The following is a 23,176-nucleotide window of genomic DNA, read 5'->3' on the forward strand; positions in this document are numbered from 1 at the left end:
GTGAACCCACAGGAGCTGCACCCGGAGGAGAAGAAATCGCACTGGACAAAACGTGACAGGTCTGCCAGCTGTGCGTGTGAAAAGAAACTCACGTGGGCTCGCGTACACACAGCACACCTGACCGGGGCGCCAATGAGACCTGCAGGCGAGTGCGCAGGGGCGTATGGAGAACACAGGAGTGCTCCGTCAGGGCACGCTTTCCACGTGTCCTGGGGCCTGAGGGAGGCCCTTCTCGTTTTCACCCCATTCTTTCCAGCAGAAAGTGCCTTGAACCTCAAAACTTGCATAAATCAAAGACTACGATTTTTTCCCCCACAAGCTACCAGCAAAGACAAAAGACTTTAAGGGAACTCCATAACAGGCCTCCAAGAGATATGCAGAGTAATTTAAATTTCATCCTAGGACTTCCCTGGTGGTCCAGTGGCTAAGAGTCCACACTCCCTATGCAGGGGGCCCGGCTTCGATTCCTGGTCAGGGACCTAGATCCCACATGCCGCCAGCGAAGACCTGTGCGTGCGTGCGTGCTAAGTCACTTTAGCCGTGTCCGCCTCTACGCAACCCTATGGACTGTAATCCGCCAGGCTCCTCTGTCCATGGGATTCTCCAGGCAAGAATACCGGAGTAGGTTGCCGTGCCCTCCTCCAGGGAATCTTCCCGACACAGGGATCGAACCCGTGTCTCTTGCGGCTCCTGCACTGCAGGCGGATTCTTTACCACTGAGCCTCCAGGGAAGCCAGTCAATAAAATTATTTAATTAAATATTTTTAAAGTAAATAAATAAATTTCATCTTGAAAGGTTATCCCCACATAAAGCCTGCTGTCAGTCTGTCTTCCCACACAGAACGCTATAGTTAAAGCTGCAGTTTCAAGTTTGCTGAGACAGTCCTGATTTTAAATGCTCTATCTTTCTCCATCCCCAAATAATGTGCATCCTGGCTTAGGGTTTGAAGTGGTCACTATAATCCAGTGGTCCTCACTGGGCACAGTTTTGTCCCACCCCCACCCCCGGGGACACCTGACAACATCTGGAGACACTTTGGGTGGTCACACTGGAGGCTGCGAGGTGGGGGGACAGGGCAGGACAGGGGGCTCCTGGCATCAAGTGGGTAGAAGCCAGAGATGTCCCCACAATAGAGAATGATCAGAGGACATCCCCCCATAGTCCAGTGGCTAAGACAGCACACTTCCAATGTAGGGGGCTCGGGTTCGATCCCTGGTTGGGGAACAAAGATCCCACAAGCCATGTGGTGTGGCCAAAAAGTTAAACATAAAAAAAGGAATGATCTGGCCCCAAATGTCAGGAATGCCAAGGCGGAGAGGCCCTATCTTAACTAGAAGGCTTAAGAGAGAAAAGCTGAAGGAACCTTAAAATAAGACTCCTGCCTCAGGTCTGCGGGGCTTTCCAAGTGGTACTAGTGGTAAAGAACCCGCCTGCTAATGCAGGGAGATGCCAGAGACAAGGGTTCGATCCCTGGGTGGGGAAGATGCCCTGGAGGAGGGCATGGCAACGCACTCCAGTATTCTTGCCTGGAGAATCCCATAGACCGAGGAGCCTGGCGGGCTACAGTCCGAGGAATTGCAAAGAGTGGGACACAACTGAAGCCACTTCGCACTCGCGTGTGCAAGTGAAGGACATTCCTAAGTGGAACTCTGCTCCTCCAGTGAGACGCAGTCCTCCACAGGTGGCTGTGCGAGCTGGTATAAGTGACTGCCTCCGTGCAAGCCTCTGTTTCTTCAGCCATCCAGTGGGGACAAGAAAAATACTCTCCTCCCAAGTTTTGGTGAAGACAGTGAGAGGTTATGCACACAAAGGGTTCACAGCACTCCAGTGCCCGGCACGTCACAAACACAAACTTCAGGAGAGACCAATCAGCAAAGCTGAGACGTCTTCTGAACGCCAAGAGCCATCTCCGCCACCAGCTGGGGAGCAGCCAGGCTGCAGAAGCTTTCCCAGAAGCAGGGTAGGGCCCCGTGGGACACTGAGCAAGGTGGGGCAGCTCAGGGGGTCTCCGAGCAGAGTTTCCTGGGGTCACCTGTACCCCCAAAGACGTCCTGTATGGGGGTGATGACTAAGTAAGCAAAGCAAGAAGGAGAAGGGGCCCGAGACCAGACAGTCCCACGGCAGCAGCATTTGGTAGCAAAGGAAAGGATTAGTCAGGCTTCCTCTGCAGACCCCGAGCGAATAAGCAGCAGACTGAACTGCAAAGCCCATCCCCCCATCAGGGTGCCCTTTCATGTGACAAGAAGAAGCGAGAACTCGGTGTTCAGGGGCTTCAAACAGGGCCCCCACAACGTCCGCTCGCTGCAAGGCAACCCCCAAGAAGGCCACAAACAACCAGAACCAAATAAAGTTGGTCCTAAGCAACTTGGAGGCCTCCTGAGAAGGTCGAACTGCATGTGCCCAGGAACTCCTGCTTCTGAGGAGAACCACCAGGGTGTCCGCCCTGCGGCCACGTCAGCCGCCCGGATCCCCGTGTCACACTCACGCGCACGTGTGCCAGGAAGTCACTGGTGGCTCAACATGGAATTTCCAGACTTCTGTTTTCTGAAAGTTTGAGCAGGGTTTAAAAATTACCACGGGCTCCTGTTGGCAACAAAAGTGAGGCCTTTATCTGAAGAGGTTTTTCACCCTGACTCTCCACTGGAGCGAGATTGTGAGATACAGCCAAGACCACGTGCTCAGACCCCACCTCAGACCTCAGACCCCCCACATCCATGAGTCCCAATTACAAAATAAGACACAGAGCTCACCCTTACACAGGAGCAACTCTGAAGTGGACGTGTTTGAGTTTCCCCAAATGCTCACAGAAGGACTTGCTGCTCTTCTGCCAACTGTTTCTCTTTATGAAAACACGTAGGCACAGGTAGGCAGTGTAAGATGGCAGAAATCCACCCAGGGTCTTCAGATTCCAGCTCACCTACTGGGCAGCCTCAGACGAGTTACCCAGCCTCTCTGAGCCTAGGTTCACACATAGGTAAACCATGTTAATAATCTAAGGGGAGTGGGGAGGACACCAGGGAGAAGGCTGGTAACGTGATGGAATATGAAGTGTCTAAGTAAAATGGGCTAAAACCCTAAGTCCCTCCACCAGCCTCCAGTCCCGTCTCACTGCCCCCCACTCAAAAACCTCACTAAGGGAGCTCCACCCCCAGAGTCCCAGCTCCACGAGGACAGGGACTTTGTGGGTCTCATGCATCAAGGCCAGGTTTAGGCCAGGACTCTGCACACAACAGACACTCCGTAACTACAGATTGCATGAAGAATGAAAGTAACCTCCGAGCAAAGGACTCTCTGTTTGTTTCCTTCTCTGTAAGAGACACACCCCCTCCCCCCCCCCACCCTGCATTACGGTGAGGATTAAATGAGCTCATGGATGGGAAGGTGCCCAGGGCAGGGCCTCCATACAGGTGCCAGTAAGTGGCAATCTACCCCGCCTTCAGCGCACACGAGATCACAAACAGAACGAGGCTGTAAAACGGTCACGTGTATGCACGTGATCAGGCGGCGCTCTCCCTCTCTCCTCGGCCCAAGAACACATGCACAGCCGCCCTTATGAGCACCAGGTGGCCGGCCCCTGGGCCCTCCAGGGAGAGGCAGGTGGGTGGGCCACAGCCTGCAGACTCAGAAAAGGGGCCAAGCCAGCTGGACCACCACCAGCCACACCCACGCAAGGGGTCTGGGGATCAGCTCCACACGCAAATATTCCACCTGCTCGCCTCTACCTGTCTCCACCCCAGGAAAGCCACAAGGGGCTCAAAACACAAGGTGGGTGGAGAAAAGAGAAGTGAAGGGGAGAACTCTCAATAGAAAAATACCTGAGAGCCGCAACAGTCTTGCACCAGTGGCCTCGAGATCTTACCTAGAGACATCCCACCATCCTTCTGCCCTAAACAGAAGTTCCCCTGCTCAGCTCCAAGCAGCAGAAACCAGAGAGACTTAAATCTTAAAAGACGTCGAAGATCACTCACTGGGGTCTGGGACAAAAGAGACTAGCACAGAGAAAGCACTGCAGCGAAAGTTCAAGCTCACGCCCAGCTCTGTCGCTGCTCAGTGGGAAGCCCCAGGCAGCTCCCCAAACTTCCCTGGAACCCACTCTCCTAAGCTGATAAAATAAAGAAGTTACAAGGACACCCTCCCAGGTCAAAGGGGTCTATAAGCATCAGAAGCCAGCCACAAAATCCAGACCTCAAGTTCATGCGTGCCTGCTAAGTCATTTCAGTTGTGTCTGACTCTGTGAAACCCTATGGACTGTAGCCCGCCAGGCTCCTCTGTCCATGGGATTCTCCAGGCAAGAATACTGGAGCGGGTTGCTGTGCCCTCCTCCAGAGGATCTTCCCAACCCAAGTCTCTTGCGTCTCCTGCACTTGCAGGCGGGTTCTCTACCACTAGCATCACCTGGGAAGCCCCCTCAAGCTCGTGCACTGGGCTTGAAAGTTCTCTCTCCCAGTCCCAAGTCCCAAAATTTGTGGGGGAAAGGAAAAGCTGGATGGGAATCTCAAAGGTGCTGCTCAGAGACCATCCCACTGCCGGGGTAAGAGGTGCTATCCCAGGAAGGAGGAAAGAAGCGGGCAGGAAAGAATCTGGGGGTCACAGAGGGAAGAGAAACAATCTGAAAGGTGCAGAGTAATCAGCATCACTCCATCAGCGTCACTCCCCCAGGGCTTAGGAACTCCTCCGAGGCCCCAGCAACACCACACTGAGAACCCGCGTCAGCCAGGCTCCGTCAGGGGCTGGGGACACAGCAGCGATGACTGCCACTGTCTCAGGACACTGTCAAGCCCATCTGGCCACCTCCTCCAGTGTAGCTCTGATCACTGAGGGCCTGACTTAGCGTGTGTCCTCTCTCTGGTTCAGACAGGGTAGCGGAAGGAACCCCAGCCTGAGGAAAGCAGCTGAGTTCCAACTTCTGTATGGTCTTTAACAAGTCTCCACATCCTCATGTCTGAAGTGGGCAGAAAGCCACCTGACCTGACCTCTTCATCTCGCGGGTTCCTGTAGCGCATACTGAAACCCCACCGAAGCGCATGAAAGCCTTACTCAAATGAGTTACTCCTCTGTCCAGCATCACTAGCAAGCCAGCCAGTTTGGGAGATCTCTGAGCATAGGCTGAAGATGACAAGCAACCATCCTGCCCCAGCCTGGCCCCTGGGCCACCCAGTTCCTCTGAGGGTCCCAGTGGCCATCATGCCTGACGGCAGAGCAGCTGTGAACCACAGCCCACACTGGAAAGCACACCCCCCAGGTGGGATCCACTGAGGAAGTCAACCCAAGTCCAGCTGGGCGAGGAGCCAGTTCAGCCCCACTCGAGCAAGAAGCGTGCGTGCCTCAAAACAAGCACAAGTGAAAAGTACAAGCGTGGACCGCCCCATCCCCAAGAAGGCTGTGTGCACCAAGGCCCATGCTTCCCGCAGCCCAGCACACCGGATTTCCCTGCCTTTCCCGCATGGCCAGTCCCCCGTGGAGGAGGACAGCAGCCAAGCTCCAGGGAGCCCCCCTGAGCAGACAGATCTCTTGGTTCTGGAACCTTCCAGAGCATCGAAGCAGGAGTGAGGTGATGAGCATCCTTTCTGAGAGACAGGAGAGGAGCTGCGCAAATGCCCTTCTGAATGCTTCTGGGGCTTCTCCTGCCATCCTCACCCCAACCCCAGCACAGATCTGAAAGCCACATACCAGCCATGAGACCCTGGGACCCACCCTCTAAGCCCCCATTTTCTCAGCTCGGAGGAGGGTTCTGAGGATGAAGCATGGGCTGGCACAAAGCAGCACTCTAAACCGCAGCTGGGAGTCAGCCATGGCTGAGCCCCCTCCCAGACCCCACCCCCATAATCTCAAGATCCACTGGACTCTGCCAATTGTGAAACATCCCTCTAGACGGGGAGGAAAGAGGGGGGGCCGGAGGGAAAAAACCTCAAGAAAGGAAAAAAAAAAAAATTATTCAACCATTTCCTTCCCTATTCTGCTTTGACCTTCCACGGTGTCATACAGGTGGCACTTGTTCTAGTCAAGTGAGCACTGAACTTTTTTCTAAAGATGAGAAACTGTTATTTTTTCCTGCACGTGTCTGCCTCGGTTCCCACAGCCCTCCAGCCAGAGAGGCGGTCTTCCTGGGGCTCGGCCCAGGTCTTCCTGGTCAGATGGGTGCGGTTCTGTTTTTCCTGGAAAAGAAAAAGACCTCAGACTAAACGTGCCGCCGTTTATGACTATCAGGCTGGCAGAGAAGGCTCCACCCAAAAGGGAACTGGTCAAAGACTGAAGACCACTGTCTGCAAGTCATATCAGGATCTGAGCTCACAGGTCAGGACCCACCCTGTAGGGGTTTATTCTTTTCCATAAAGCAGTCTACCAGCCACATGTCCACAGTTATAGAAAACTTTTCACATTAACAAATTCACAAGACATAAGAAAAACTTCTACCAGAACTTGAGCCTGACACAAGGGCTGGGAAACATGGTTACTATGATGTCTCTTTGGGTCCCATGTTTCAGGAAGTCTTGTTCTACTCAGTGCAACAGTCTCCTCCCAATCAATCTTCCTCTCTTTCTCACCCTACCCCTGTCACACACACACACACACACACACACACACACACACACACACACACAGATAAAAGAATCAGAGCCCAAGGCCATAGACTTATTCTTGCAAATGTCTCCAATGTTCTGAACTGCTGTCCTCTGGATCTGAATACCCCCCCTACCCCCCACCGAGTTCCAGCCCCCCTCCCCAGCACTGTTCTGAGAGCATGGAAGAGAGGAAGGAATTTCCGATCACTAGCAGAACATTAATTTCTAATAAATATGCTGATTAGTCATGCAACTCAAAATCTATTTTTTCAAACACCAGGACAGAAGGGAAAAACACAAAAGAAAAGAAATGCTTTCCTTGCCACCCAGGAGCACCAGAATTTACCTGGATTGCCCCAAAATGAAAAAGCGTATTGGTTCAAACATAAGGAAAATACACCATGTGCTGGCCCCAGTGGAGCAACAGCTCAGCACAGAGTGTTCTATTCATGAGAAAAAGCACAAGAGATGCTTTCCCTGACTATTCAGAGCCTCTATCACGTCCTGCTGAGCAATAAAAATGCATATGACCCAGACTGAAGAGACCCCTTATAAGATAACCCCCCAGCTCTGCAACGAGGCATCCAGCAGCCTCTGTCGCTCACAAAAGGGGAACTCAGGCTAATAGGCCCATCAGATTCTGAATTATTCAGAGATAGTGTCTTTATTGAGTCAATAAACAACTCCAATTTGGCCTTCATGTAAATGCAAATTATTGGAGAAAGAAAATCCCCCTCTCCCCCTTTACATTCAGAGGGATTGGCAACTGGCAACTTCTCTCAGGGCCCAAGCACCCAAGATTCTGTTTCAAATATTGTCACAATATTGTCACCATTTCCCTGAGCCTCAGTGGTGAGGCCCTTCAGCTTTAAAGGCAGAAAGTGCCTTGAAATGCTGAGAAGCCATGGTCTACTGACTTCTCATCTGAGAAACGGAGCCCCTGCTTCTTCACGTGTGTGATGGGGTCAGTAGGAACACTATATACGTGGGTGCAGCAAGGGTAACAAAAGCGCTGGGAAAGCGCACACTGGATAACCAGCAGAGTGTATTATCTAGCAAATCTGGGAATGCGCAAGGAACAAGAACGCTCAGATTTTCCCACCTCTCTGCATTTTCACAGGAAATAAAGTCTTGTGACTAATCCTCCATTCAACCGTTACTGAGCTCCGACTGTGTGCCAGGTACAGAGATGAAGAAGGCAAGGTGTGAATGGTCCAGCTGAGGGGAGGAAGCGAACCGGAACAGAGCCCGGTGAGCCCAGCGACGCAACAGAAGGGCGGACCCGGGACGGATCTGATTGGGCATAGATTTCCGGAAGTGGCCAATAGGAATTAGCCAGGGGGAGACGAGTGACAGGTACAGAAGGCTCAGCCAGCCAGGAATGCCTAGAGAAGAGAGAACCACATACACCCAGGAACAACCTGGAATACATCCCAGCTGGAGCAAACTTACAGGAAGCACATAAAAGAGGCTGGAAAGTGGGCAACCAACAGGCCAATCACCCTGAGGGCTCCGTGTGTGTCTGGGCGGGGGGGGGCGGAGGGCAAAGAAAGATTTTAACCATGGAAAGACATGGTCAGATTGTCAGATCTGCATCTTGGAAACGCTCTCCTGCTGGTGGCAGCAGCGTGGAAAATAAATTTGTGGAGGCTGCAAAAACATAAAGATGAACAAAACATATGGAATCACCGTCAACGCTGTATACATTGGAGACTCTCCAGATTTCAGCTCTGGGGAAAGAACGTCCTTTATTCCTTGTAAATGTTTACATCTCACTAGGTGTGTGCGCGCCTGCGCACACACACGTGCACATGCACACACGCATCTCAGGGAGCTGGTGACAGTTTCTGGCGCTGGGTTGTTTAGCAAGGCCCACTCCAGTATTCTTGCCTGGAGAATCCCATGCACAAAGGAGGCTGGTGGGCTACAGTCCACAGGGTTGCAAAGAGTCAGACATGACTGAAGCTACTTAGCATGCATGCATATGCTATCTGGGAACTTCCAAAAAAATCAACACCTACGGGCAGTCTGTATCCAAAGAAAACAGGTCTCTTAGAATCTGGAAAGGTATGAGGTTAGAATGTGTCGGTGATGCCAAGAGAGGGCAAAGGGCAGATCGGGGGACACAGTCAACTATTAATGTCAAACTGGACACTAGGAGCCCTTTATCCTCCCATCAGCTGGTTTCTCGATAAAGCTTCAAAAAGAAGAGGGGTGAGGGAATAAGTAGAATTAAGAAACTGTGTAAAACTGAGTAAATTAGCCACATTTAAAGCCACAGATATGGCGCCCAGGAGAGAAGAAATGGTGTTATTCAAAAGAGGAAGGAGGGGGAGGGCTCCAGAGCGATTCAATAAATCTATAAATCACACACACACACACCAGAGTATTTGTTGCATTTGGTGAAAGGCAATCGAGTTATGTGGTATTAAGGACTCTGGAGTCACACCTGAGTTTAATTCCCAGCACTGCCATTTACCATATGACCATGCCTGAGCCCATTTTTTAACCTCTCTGGGGTATAGTTTTCGACACTAGCTGAGTAACCCTACCTAACTCACTAGGTAGAAGGATTATAGAGATAACTAGGTGCTAACGACTTTATGCTCTAGGTGCTGCTCAAGAAGGTGAAGATCATTTACCAGTAGTCTTAGAAATGAAACCTTCATTGTAATTGATCAGGGGAAAAAAAAATCAGAAGCAAGGCTGTGCTAAAGGAACAGAAGCAGGAGGTGGGGGATAGATTGGGAGACTGGGATTGACATATACACACAGCTATGTAAAAATGTGTAACTAATGAGAACCTACTCTATAGCACAGGGTGGGGGGAAGATATAATCTGCAGGACATACATTAAGTTAACGTGAAACATGCATTCCAATATTCAGTAGGTGCAAACAAATACTGTTGGATTCCGCTTGTGTGAGGTACCTAGAATAGTCAAATTCATAGTCAGAAAGTACATTGGTAGGGCTTCCCTGGTGGTTCAGTGGTAAAGAATCTGCCTGCCAATGCAGGGGACACAGGCTCGATCCCTGTCCAGGAAGATCCCACATTCTGTAGAGCAACTAAACTCACGCTCCGCAACTATTGAGCCTGCGCTCTAGAGCCCAGCACCACAACTACGGAGTCTGCACCCTGCAGCTACTGAAGCCCACATGCCCTATGGCCGGTGCTCCACTGCAAGAGAAGCCACCCCAGTGATAAGACTGCACACCGCAACCAGGGAGTAGTCCCCGCCTGCTGCAACTAGAAAAAGCCCACATAGCAACAGAGACCCAGCACGGCCAAAAATAAATAAATAAAATTATTTAAAAAAAAAAAGAAGAAGAAAGTACATTGATAGATGCCAGGAGCTGGGGGTTGGGGGAGTGGGGGTGAAGGGGGCTTCCCTGGTGGCTCAGATGGTCAGGAATCTGCCTGCAAGACAGGAGAGCCGGGTTCCAGCCCTGGGCCTGGGTAGTATTTAATGGGGACAAAGTTTCAGTTCAGGAAAGTAAAAAATGCCAGAGAGAGATGGTGATGAGAGCAGCACAAGGTGAATGTACTTGGTGCCACTGAAAGGTACAGTTAAATTAGCCAAAATAGTATGTTTTATGTTATATGATCTTCATCACAATAAAAAAAATTTTTTTTTAAAAAGCTGTCCTCCCCAGCAATGCTGAATGGAGAAGGCAGATTATGCGTCTCGTTCAGTGGCCAGTTTTTTGAGGTCAGCACAGACATTGCTGTGGGACATTTCCCCTGTGACCACCGCTGACAGGCCCTCCCTCCAGGGAAGCATTAATCAACACGACGAACATCCGCTCAGCGTTTACTGAGCACTTACTACGTGCAAGATACTGTGACCATCCCACTGCAGCCATGACAGGAAGACCGGTCTTATCTTCAAGGAGATGCATCAGTCAAAAAGACGTGGACACAAATAGATGGAGTACCAGCTGGGATGTCATGACACACGGCGGGTACAAAGCATAGCGAGCTGTAAGGATGCCAGGGGCCCAGAGGCAAAGTGTACGGAGAATGTCTAAGGATAAAGCAAAAAAAAGGAGGCTCTGAACTGAGTCTTGCAAATGGGGTTGAATCTGACCATGTGAAGATATGGTTGAACTTGGCTGTGTTTAGATAAGGGAAAGGGCACAGACGGCAGAGACAATTGCATCTGTAGACGCACAGAGGCCAGGAAGGATGGGAAGCAAAAAGGTGAGAGCAGATACAGGGACTGAAACGCTAGGAGCCTGGACTTTATCCCTGGCTCAGTGTTGTTTCACATGCTGCTTCTGCCACAAGATATCAACAGGTGTCCAGGGGAACAAAGTGGCTTCCACGGAACTAAACAGGCTTCCTGATCGCAGCATAGCTGAGCCTCCAAGAGTCTAGGGGCTTCAGGAGTCTCTTTCTTTTCTAAGATTTTTTTTTGATGTGGACCATCTTTAAAGTCTTTTGAATTTGTTACAATGCTGTTTCTGTTTCATGTTTTGATTTTTTGGCCATGAGACATGTGGGATCTTTGCTCCCCGACCAGGGATCGAACCCACAACTCCTTATATTGGAATGCAAAGTCCTAACCACTGGACCACCAGGGAAGTCCCCCAGGGCTCGCTTGAGAACAGAGTTCTTCCCCAGCTTGTTTGACCAAAGGACCCCTTTCCCCCCCCTCATCTTCTCTCTAGGTCCTGAGAGGATGCACAGCGTGGGAAAGACAGTCATCTCAGTCAGGGCTGTGCTTCAGAACGTCTGTTTTACATACTATAAATATAGAAAATATGTTACCACACCAACTGAGAAAACTGCGAACTAATGTTTCCAAATAGGGATGGGACACTCTGCAAGGGGTCTGCACTGGGAGGAATAAATTACATTCGATATGGCAGTCCCTGATAGTGCAATGGTTAGGACTCCTCGCTCCCAGCGCAGAGGGTCATGGTCCTGCTGATCAAGCTGTGGTCATGGAAGTAAGATTCCACATGTTGTGAAGCATGGCCATTAAAAAAAAAAAAAACAACCTATCTTTTACTCTTTCAAGGGCCACGTGTTAATGAGGTGGTATTCTTGCATGTGCTGTCGATACCTGCTGTGCAGGACAGGCGCCGGTGCTGTCCTGGAGAACCGTCCACTGCCGTCAAACTCCAAACATAAGAGAGAGAGAAAGAATTCCAGAGCTCAGTGCCCGTGACCCGTCCACGTGAGAAGTGGGGCCCCCAGGGACAGCAGCGTGTGCCTGGCCCCTCTGGGCAGGCTCTGGATCTCCTGGCAGGTCGAAGAGAACTAAGATCGGCAGAAGGAGCACCGGGTTTGGAGGCAGATGGATCTGGGTTTATAAATGCTTTCTCTTCTTTTCAGTTCGTACTCTCAGTACGCTCATTTCTAGGAATTGGTCCTAGGCGAGTTGCCAATATAGTACGACTGACAAAAGCAAAAGAAAGAAAGAGAAGAGTCACCCTAAACATCCAAAAGCGGTGACGTGGGGGGGAGTTCCTGGGGAGCCAGTGGTCAGAACTGGGTGCTTTCACCACCATGGGCCTGGGTTCGAGCCCCGGTCAGGGAATTAAGATCCCACAAGCTGGGCAGCCAAAATAAAAACAAACAAACCTAAAGCGGTGAATAGCTAACGAGAACCTTCTGTACAGCTCTAGGAACTCGACTCTGTGCTCCGAGGTGACCTAAATAGAAGGAAGTCCAAAACAGAGGAGCTATCTGTGTAAGTATAGCTGGTTCAGAAACTAACAGCACGGTAAAGCAACTGTACTCCAATAAAAATTAATTTTTTGAAAAGTGATGAAGTGGTTAAATAATGATACATACAGACAATAAACTAAGAGGCTACTGCTACAAAAAACATTTTTCTAAGTTTTTTTTTTAATGTAACAGTTACATTCATAGCCCATGTAACATATTAAAGAGAACTGGTATGTAGGTTCAGAAGAGATGCAGGCGACATGAAATTTATAGACAAAAGCAAGGAGCAGAAGGAATGCAGGAAGTTTACAATCAGCAACGAGCCAAAGAAGAGCCAAGCTCTGCAATTCAAACAGGCAAGAGAGAAGTCGAGGGCAAGAAACCCGAGAGGGCCTGCCTCGCAGGCCTCCCTTGCGAGTCGCCCGGGGAATGCCAAGAAGGGGCAGAACAGAGAGAAGAGGCTTCTATCTGTTTCAGCTGAGATGTAGGTCAGTGTGCCATTTCTTCAAAGAGGTGAGTCGGTATCAGAGCAGCCGATAATTCCGAGGCAGGAGAGACAAGAGCTAAATTAAAGGAGCCTCTCCAGGGGGTCCCGCACGCCCCCTAAGACTTCGGTCTTTCTTATGCAGAGAGGGACTAAGAACGTGCTAGGAAGCTGACCCCTTCTCCCCCTCTCCAACCATCCTATAAATTGGTCCTGTGTTTCCCAACACCAGAAAGGGTACTCACTCATGCAGAGCAAAATGCCAGTAAGTACAAATTTAGAACATGGGTTAAACAATACTCTGATCAAAACTCCAACAGCAACCCTGCAGAGACAGAGGGTGGGGGGAGGGGAAGAGAGAAATTAAGAGCCCAGCTCTCCTTGAAACTTAATTCTATGCTCTAATTCAGAGCAGTATAATTAACCCCGAGTTTCGCTGCTAACACTGAACTTTTTCAGCCTGATGAGAATATCATTTAGAATCCTGCAATCGCCAATAATAGCAATATGACACAATGGCGCCCATTGAGGCCCTCATCAGGGCTTGTAGTCATTTACATAGAACATTTTCTGTGACTCTCTGAAATGCAATGCCACAAAGACTCAATTGAGACAGAAGTCTCCCTTTCCCATAAATGAAAAAAAGAAAAAAAAAAGGAAAGAAAGAAACCACAATTTCCTTTACAGGACAGCACAGATGGTCCCCACCCTCCCAAGGCTTCTCCAGGGCCGGGCACGTCACGAGAAACTGCTCATCCCAGTGCTGACCAGAAACTAGATACTTGCATATCACACTGGGTGTGATGCCTAATCTTGCACACACCGGGTGTGTGCGTGTTGGCCTAATCTCTTCACACAGGAAAAGGAGATCTGAGGTGCTTTAGGAAAACTTTGAGCTTAATAAAACAGAGCAGAGGATATGGAGGGGGCCCGGCTGGATTAACAGCTTTCAAGTCCAAGCTCCGACTTCGCCAGCCTCCCCGGAGATGGGGGCTGGCGTGGGGTGGGGGGGGGCGGGCAGGGGGGTGTTCACGTGGCCTAGGAGCCAGGCCTGGAGAAACACGGGCCACTGTCCTGTCCTGCAGCCCAACTGGTGCCGTGGGCCACAAAAGTCTGAAAGGAGGTGACCAGGGCCCATGAGTCACCCAGGGCAGGACAGTATTATGTGCAGAGGGCAGGACAGTCATTGTGCTGAGGAAACAGCGGGATTCGGAAGCCAGACAGACCACAGTTGGCATCCTGGCGCCATTCCTTAGACTCGGAGTGGCTATCTAACGACCCGGAGCCTTTTGTTTCCTTCTCTGAAAAATGGGCTTTGAAGACGATGCGGGGATGAAGAGTCTTAGCCTCTGAAATATACGACACCATGACAGTATAAAAGAGCAACAGTTATGGATATGGCCATTGTCGTTGTTCTTTACTAAAGATTTGCGGAAAAACCAATAAGGTGAAAAGCCTGGAGCCACAGCCAGGCTCCTCTGGTTCATATCTGAGCTCTATCACTTGCTAGTTGGGTGACCTTATTTAACCTCTGTGTCTATTTCCTCATCTGTAAAACAGATGAAATAATAGCACCTACCTCCCAACTGGTATCTAGGGTAAATGAGTTAATATATGCACAGCATTTACACGGTGTATACATATGTGCCAGGCTCTAGTCTATGGATTTGTTATATAAATAAGATGAATCAACAGGGATCTGGGGAAAGGGGTATCCTTTAAGGCAACAGCAGCAGTTCCTAACATCTACAGTATGTCTTCATATCCACTAAGTTCTTTAAGTCTTTCATTGAATCTCCCCGAAGAGAAACAATTCTATGATGTGAAATCAGGGCCTAAATTCTAAAGATGGCCTGGGAATCTCCCTTTCTTGAAGGTTTCCTTTAAGGAAAAAAAAAAAAAAAAAAACTGGTTAATGGGAAGCATCAAATGAATGACCCTTTGTTCTTTTTCTAGCTCAAGTCTTTGCCTGTGCAGCCAAGTTCTTCCCAACAGATCACATCCTTCTCACGTGCCACCTTGAGGGAATGGCCAGCAGGAAGGTCCATGCCAGGGTCTAGCACCAGGATAGGACAGACTGGAGGAGAAAAGGGGAGTCCCATGCCAAGTCTGTATGCTACTTTCTGACCAAGTAAGACGGGCTTGACAATTGGCAGCTGTTGCCAACAGTGTCAGCATTTCAGAGTTCACACTTGGAAGTCCTGCCGAGTCCCTGCGTGGTACATGGCCTATTCACCTTGGAGAGAAGGCTAGTAATAAAGAACGCACTTGTTGAAAACTCAGCTGGCTAGTACCGGTCAAATGTTCTGGTTCTGCTGAGCAATCCCAGTGGGGCCACCACCATCAGTGGTCATCCACCAGACAGTTATCGAGGCCAGACCTCAAGCACAGACTCATCAGTGACTTCTCCTCCACTGTACTCGTCTCAGCCTTCTGAGGGATTTCCACACCAGATGGGGAGCAACACAGGGACTGGTCCTTGGTCACTCTGTCCAGATGCAAATCCATGGCCAATGAATGAGGCAGACAGGCACCTGTATCTCTTGAAGATCCACCAAAACTGGACACGTGCAGCACCTGGCCAGTGCGACCAATCTCACGCGATCCAGTCCCAGACTCCATGGCTCCTCTGAACTCCAGGGACCTGCTACCAAACCCTACTCAACCTCCACATTCATGTTGAAAAGTATCTCAAGCTCAAAAGTCGAAAACCCACACCCCCTGCCCGGTTCATTCCACTCCCCAAAGACCTGCCTTCTTGCTGTTCCACAAACAAGCCAATCAGTCTTTCCTCAAAGCATCTGTACTTGCTGTTTCCTGAACCCCCTTGTGGAGGCTTGCCCCAGCTGCCATATGTAAAACAGTACCTGCCTCCCATCACCCTGTCTTACTTCTCAACCTGAAATCCACCGGTCTTCACCAGCAGATGGAAGCTCCATGAGGGAGGGGCGTGGTCTGTTCTGGGCATGTCAGTATCCCCAGGACATAAACGGGGTTTGACACAGAGCAGGTACTGAATACGGACATGTGCTGAGTGAATTCATTAACTGGTTAACTAATTAGAAGCCAAGGTAGACAAAGAAAGGGTCAGAAAACAAAATCGTATCTGGGGCTTAACTTCAAGTTTTTAAGACGCACTTGAAGCCCAGCCAAGGAGTCTCATGGAGGTGCTCAGCGGCCAGTTCGGTTGGGCTGCTTGGCTTCCCTTCTCTCCCTTCCCCCTTCTGTGTTTTATTTCTCATCGTGTTTTGAAACTGATGGCACATGGAAATCCAGAGCTGAGGGACGAGAATCTCACCCCAAAAAAAGGAACCAAGTCGGGGGAACATCCTGGCAGGGGGCAGGAAGAGGTGCTGGGGGAACCGAGTCACTCTCTGCCGCCTGGCCTGCTCTGACCAGCTGGACGCAGCAGTGGTCACTCACCGAGCCCTGACCAAGCGCCAGGCACCTGGCTGGGTGCTCATCCTTATGACAACCCCATGATAGAGCCATGGGGATGCTCCCTCCAACACAGGGCTAGGTACAAAAGTCACCGGGGTGTGGGGATAGGACCAACCACAAGCATAATAACCCTCGAAATGTGCCAACCAAGGCAGTCCCTGCGCTCCAGCACTGGACAGATGAAGGGACAGGCAGATGGTCTGCGTGAAGGAGCCACACTGCATGGAAAATATACATTTTAATCCCTGGAAGCACACTGGCAAGGCAGGATAACCACACTGTGAGAGGCACAAAGACACCGACAAGGAAGAAGAGGTGCGTGTTTCCAATCCTGCATGCCCTGCAGGCCACATCTGCACATATATGGTGGCGGTGTCCGACTCTTGCGACCCCACGGACTGTAGCCCACCAGGCTCCTCCATCCATGGGATCTTCCAAGAATACTGGCGTGGGTTGCCATTTGGTAAAAAACAGAGTCCGACTGCACCCCACCAGCATGTTGGGCCAGACTCAGGCTGGACCGCTTCTATGACGTCATTGAACCCACGGCATCTTCTACACTATGGGCGCTTCCCATATGCCTGCGGGAAACACTTCAGCCCAGCAGTAGGTTAATCATTCACATCACGCTTTCGGATCCACCAGGGCTTCCACAGGCTTCGGCAGCCCTGTAGGTGGCGGGACTCCTCGTCTCACTGATGGGAAGAGCTCAGAGAGGTCAGAGGAGTCCGGGAGTTGACCCAGGTCTTCCGACACCAGGGCCTGAGCGCCTTCTACGGCTCCACACGATTTACCTTCTGGCTGCAAGGAAGGTAGATCAAGCTCTACCTTCATACAATCAAGATCCCACGTCCTGTTCTAATTAAGAGAAAAATGTCCCCTGGTCTTACTGACAGCCAGTCATCAGAGGTCTTTAGGAGTTTCAGGATGCAAGGGTATGAAAGCAATGTTAATATTCCTTCATGGGAAGAGGGGAGGAACAGGATTTCAAGTTGAAAATGGTACTGCTCAACTTTAATATTTTTATTATTTCTCTTATGCAGCTGAACATGTATGTTTATCAAAGACAAACATGCGGTAATTACAAATGAGATTGCCAAAGAAATCCTTAACACAAGAAAAAAAAAAGAAAAAATAATCTGTGTGCTTAGGATTTGGGGGATTTCACATCATCTCATTTAATCCACGCTTAAGAAAAAATAATAATACTGTGAGCTAGGTTTTTGTCTGACTCTTTGTGATCCCATGGACCTACCAGGCTCCTCTGTCCTTGGGATTCCCCAGGCAAGAATACTGGAGTGGGTAGCTATTCTCTTCTCCAGGGGATCTTCCTAACCCAGGGATCAAGCCAGGGTCTCCTGCATTGCAGACAGATTCTTTACTGTCTGAGCCACCAGGGAAGCCCATGTTTTACTACTATCCCATAACATATAAGGAAACTATGTTTGGAGGGGTTAGAGGATTTGTCTGAGGTCACATAACTAGTTAGTTTTTTTTTATTCAAATAACTGGGAGAGGAAGAGAGGAAAAGGCAAAAAGTAATTTCCTCTTTAGGTCTTTCTGTATAATCTGAATTTTATACAACCATGTGCATGCACTCGTTGACATTTTTCCCTTTTAAAAAAAAATTAAGTTATTGTTCATGGCTCTGGAAACGGAAAAGTAATTGGAGCAATCTGCATGAGGTCACAGGGGCTAAGCAATGCACACAGGTGTGAGGCTCCCCTGACCCATGAGAAGCAGCCCACACCCTTGAGGCACGGGGAGCGGTGGCCAACAAGGCAGGACGCGTCCACTGTGCTCACAGCAGCATTGGCAGCTCCCAGCACAGGACCTGAGGCAGACGCAGCAAGGCCACCACCAGCACAGGGCTCAAAGCCCCCGCACATCACAGGGACAAGCCTCTGCCACATGGCTCCAGAACACGGTAAGAAATCCCACATCCATCATTGCAAATCTTCTCTGCTTTTATTCACTTCCAAACTACCCTTTATTTTCAGGAGCCCTCACATGTAGCTTTAACTTCCCTCTCTGCCATGGATCCCAAAGACCAGGAGGGGCTCGTGGCTGTATCAGGCCCATGGATGGTCTGGTTCACAATGTTTTGAAACAAAGCTAACGATTAAGAGATTTCCCATTAAAGCCCAGATTTCCACTTTTTCACAAAGACCTGGGGGATGTGGGCATGCCAGGTCCCCATCCTTGGGCTGAGGGTGGATGACAGGTGGTACGAGGGGGCACAGAGGGGTCCCCAGGCTGTTCCCAGAACCACCACTCTTTAGGCCAGCACCCACCTCCAAGCTTATTTCTCCGCCATAAAAGCAACATTTTGTGGCGTCCATGCCTCTGTCAGCAGCACAAAATGGAAAGAGAAACCAGGAAGACCCTGTGCTTCCATCAAAGTGAGAGAGCAGACAACCGAACAACAGGAAAGACCTCCGCCTCCAAGACGCGAGGCAGGCACGGCTGTGAAGAAGGGCTATTAATGTGGGGTGCTTTTTCTTTCACCAGGGGAGCTCCTCTCATTGCCACTGCATGCCTGGACCCTGGATGCCTGTGAGCGTGGGAACTAAGAGTGCCCCTAAAGAAGAGCTTTGGGGGAGAAAAAGGAAGGAAACCCAACAGTCCTGCAGGCAGGGCCTGCTCTGAAGTCCAGAAAGCCCGCGAGGCAGTATCCCACCCTCTGCTCCGGCCAACTGTCCCCTTTTCCATGCTCCCTGCAGACCTGAAGCAGCTTCCTCTTAAGAAATCTCCATTCCCCCACTGAGAAGCGTCTAATTCAATAAACTCCTGTTGACCGCTGTCCTGAGCCAAGCGCCGAGGGTACAGAGTGATGAGTGAGACCGGGACCCTCCCACAAAGCCTGCACCATCTACCACAGGAGACAGAGCTTCGAACATCCATGATCCATGGACAGGGGTGCAGATGAAGAGAATGCGCCATGGTAGCTAAGGGAAACACCTGGTTTATTCCCAGTTTACAGAGTGGGGAAGGCCGCGGACTCGCCCATACACTGGAGGGACGAGCATTCCGGCAGAGGGGACGGCATGAGTGAAACCAGGAGGGAAGAAACCGTGGGCGTGTCCTGGAAGCGCCTGGCCGCGGTCCGGGAAGCCTGGAGGAGCCCAGTGGGACCCCACGGGCGTGTCAGTCAGTCGAGGCCACTCTCTGACATGGGAGCAACATTTACAGGTACACCGCACAAGGAAGGCCTTGAAGGTCAGACTGGAAATGGCAGACTGAGGCTCCAGGGGGCAGGGAGGAGCCCTGGGAGGCACGGGGCAGGGAAGGAGACAAGGACCAGAAGGCTTTCTGGTGGGCAAAGAACTCGGCCTTTGTCATTAACATCTCCTTGATGCCAACCTCTGGCATCTGCTCTGCCCACCCCAAATGCCAAGTCCATTTCCGTGGCCATCAGGGTATGTCACCATCTGGATGGTGACTTCCACCCTCCCAAACTGACCCTCTGGCAAACGTGTGTCCCCTGGGGGCCACTGGCATTCATCAGCCTGGCCCTCCCACTCTGAGGCCAGCCAGCAGGCGTGACTCTCTGGTTGACACGGTTGCCAACATTCAAAAATTAGGAGACATAGCTTTAAAAAAAAAAAATTCTGAATTTTTCTAGGATGACACTCCTACACGGTGACAAAGAAGCTGACTGGCAGCTGCTCCCGCTGGCAGAGCACACAGCCACCCGCTTCCCACACGGTCACCTCTCTCGAATCTCCAGGACGGACGGCAAACCTCCACTGTCCACTTATCGTTTACCAGGCCACCTACCACACCCCCAGAGCCCTCCGAGTTGCAACATCAACCACATTTATGCTAGACTTATGGGCCTAGTAGATATTCCTGATTCCTTCAGCCCCAGGTACCAATCCTGCCCCCAGAGCCCACTGTTGACCCACAGAGACCTGGCACCTCACTCCTCCTCACACACTCTCAGGCCCTGCTCGATAGCACAGCTAAAAGAAACCAGAAGGGCCCTCCAGAGAGCTGGGCAACAAGCTCAGAAGAAACACAAGATATCTTTATTTTCCCTTCTATTACCAACTCAGCTCTCCCTGATGACCCACTGTGTGTCAGGCCTTCCAAGCAGACGTCAAGAATGACATCTGAGTAAGGTGCGATCCGTGCGTTTGCCAGGTCTGGGGTTGGGGGGGAACCTGGAGTAAGTCCAGGCAGATCTGGCTCAGATGCCACTCAGAATGAGGGCAATAACAACGCAGCTCAGTCACGAAACACAGCAATCCACGCACATTCTGCAAGCAAACGCTCAACACTCGCTGGCCAGTAACCAAGGCAGCAGGCACGGCCTGTTCAGGACAGGGTCAGGGTTCAGTCCCCAATCCTTACTCCCATCAGAATCAGCTGTTTGTACCAGGAAATCTACTCCACTGCTTTCATCTTAGACAGAGTGAGAGAGGCTGGAAAGAGAGAGAAGGTTGGTCACGGCAGCAAAATACTAATAGAAAAGAAATGGAACTATGACTCCTGTCTTCAGTGAGTAAACAGCCTAGTCAAGGGTTCAAACACTGAACCCTACAGATTAATGAAGTCACTAACATAGGAGGAATGTGAACAGAGGCTGGGGTCCAGGCAGGAGACCTGCTGGGTGAGGTGTGTGTGCTGGGGAGGGTTGGGGGGGGGGGGGTGGTATGTGTGAGGGATTGTTGGTGTTTTGTTGTTTTGGGGGGTTTAATTTTCTGGTCCCACAGCATGTGGGATCTTAGTTCCCCGACCAGGAACTGAACCTGCACCCCCTGCACTGGTAGTATGGAGCCTTAACCACTGGACCACCAGGGACGTCCCTAAGGCAGGGTTTTGCAAGATGCTTTTAATTAAAGAAGTAGCCTGGGCAGGGCGGCATAAATCATCTAACTTCTGCTGGATTAATCATCAGGACCTCCCTCTGAAAAAAAAATACTGTAGATCTAATAAAACTACAATTGAAAAAAAAAAAAAAGGAAACATTAAATCCCATTTTAGGAAGAATGAAGTTCAAAATCCCACGGAAAACTCTCATTCGAGAAAGTTACACCCATTCAGCCTGTGAATGGGTTTTCCACTTGGCAAGATAGCGCCTCATCTCTAAGTGATAATAAAGGAATGAATGGGCATTCGTATCAGGGAAATTCCTAGTAATTATTAGAATGGAAAGGAAAGAGGAGGAGATGGAAACAGAAGCATTAAGGACTGGCAGACACCCTCTGGTTTCAATGCTAGAAAAGGCAGCAACTGTTTTGTTCAAGTTGGGATGACCTCCAGCAAGAACTAGTAAGCTATAACAAAACTGAATTTCTACACGTCTAATAGTCATTTTTCTTGGTTTCCTGGCTCTTAATTTCTTCTCCAAAGTCTGGTCACCTTATAAACAAGCAGTCATCTATACCGCCCAAGTAAGGAGATCAGCCCAGACCACTTGGATAGGCAGCATTTCCCTACTGTTCTGTATTTAGTCCCATCCTGTACCGCTTGACCTCAGGCCTTCAGACCCCCTCCCCAGGCTCTCTTACGCCCACCAGGCTCACCCCTCCCTGGACAACTTCCCCTTGGCTGGCCCACTCACCCTGCCTCTTTCCCCAGGAAGGGCCCTTGAGTTCAGCCACTTCCATACCTCTTTGTTTCCCCCCTCTCTGTCTCTCTCTCTTACACTTACACACACACACACCAACCCCCAAAAGAACCCTTTCCTCCCCAGGAACCAAAATCCACAGATGCAATGAACCCAACCTGCTCCAGCTGAAGCGAAGACGGAGATCTACAAGCCTCTGTCACTCTGTCGTGGGGCTGCCCCCACCCCTCTTACCCCTTACCACAGAGTCCCAGAAAAGCACTCGTCAAGCCAAATGTCTTCATCTTACAGGTGCAAAGTCAGAACCCCAGAGAGGGAAAGTGCCCAGCCGGCCGGAGGATCTCAGTCTGTCAGAATCAGGCCGGAAGCCAGGTTTCTCGACTCACCCGACCAGCACTTTCCACTGCCCACACGGCAGCTTAATCAACTCGTGTACCCAACACTTGCATAAAGTCGACCAGGTGCCCAGCATCTCCCTACGCCCTCTCTTACAGGTGAACACATGTAATCCCCACAACAGTCTTAAGGACACGAGTTCTCTTATGCCCTCCATTTCACAGAGTAGGAAACCGAAACACAGAGCGATTTAGGAATTTGGCCAAGGTCACAGAGCTGATGAGGGGCAGAGCCAGGGGGTTGAACCCAGGGAGCCAGGCTTTAGACGCATGGTTCTTAAGCACATTGCCAGAAGGAAAAGTAGGCAGAAAAGGGAATACTGGGCTATTAACCATTTGACAGAGGAAATACACCCAGAGTGTCCCTTAAGAAGCAAACGAACCACAAAAACAAAAAATTAAAACAACACCCATGACACTGGAGGTTGCAACGGAAGCCTAACCGTGCTAAACGCCCCTCCAAGACATCTGTTGGCTTTTTCTCTAGGGCATTCCCTGTTTGTGAGGGGTGGGATGAGGCAGTCACACGGTAACGTCCACAGTAGCCCAATCTTTTCAGTCTGTTCACAATGCATGTGTCCTTCGCACACGGCTCTTGGCTTCATTCCTACCTCTGATGCCCCAAACCTTGAGGCTTGCATACAAAACCCACCCTCCTGTTAAGGGCTCCGGGCAGACTACTCTCCTACCACAGAAAAATAAAATGCCTTGCTGTTGTTGTCCAGTCACTCAGTCATCTCCGACTCTTTGCGACCCCACGGACTGCAGCAGGCCAGGCTTCCCTGTCCTTCACCATCTCCCGGAGCTTGCTCAAACTCATGTCCATTGAATCAGTGATGCCACTCAATGCAAGAAAATGCCCAGCTGTTTCTTTAAAAAATAAGCCATCAGTGTTCAGCCTGCCCTTTGCGGTCTTTCTCTGCATCTGTGGATCTATCGTCAACTCTGGCATATGATAAAATAAAGTCGGATAATCCAGAGGTGAACTGTCCAAATCCCCCCGCTCCTTTACTGTTTCATGAACTTGCCCACAGCCTG

At 50.4% G+C, this 23,176-nt stretch overlaps 1 protein-coding gene across 1 annotated transcript in view; it reads right to left on the reverse strand.

Moving 5' to 3' along the window:
• The window catches only part of PTPRJ (protein tyrosine phosphatase receptor type J), a 171,490-nt gene that overhangs the window by 111,965 nt on the left and 36,349 nt on the right, over positions 1-23,176 (reverse strand). The window lies entirely within an intron of this gene.

This window comes from Bubalus bubalis, chromosome 16, assembly GCF_019923935.1.
Source record: "Bubalus bubalis isolate 160015118507 breed Murrah chromosome 16, NDDB_SH_1, whole genome shotgun sequence".
Taxonomy (NCBI): Eukaryota; Metazoa; Chordata; class Mammalia; order Artiodactyla; family Bovidae; genus Bubalus; species Bubalus bubalis.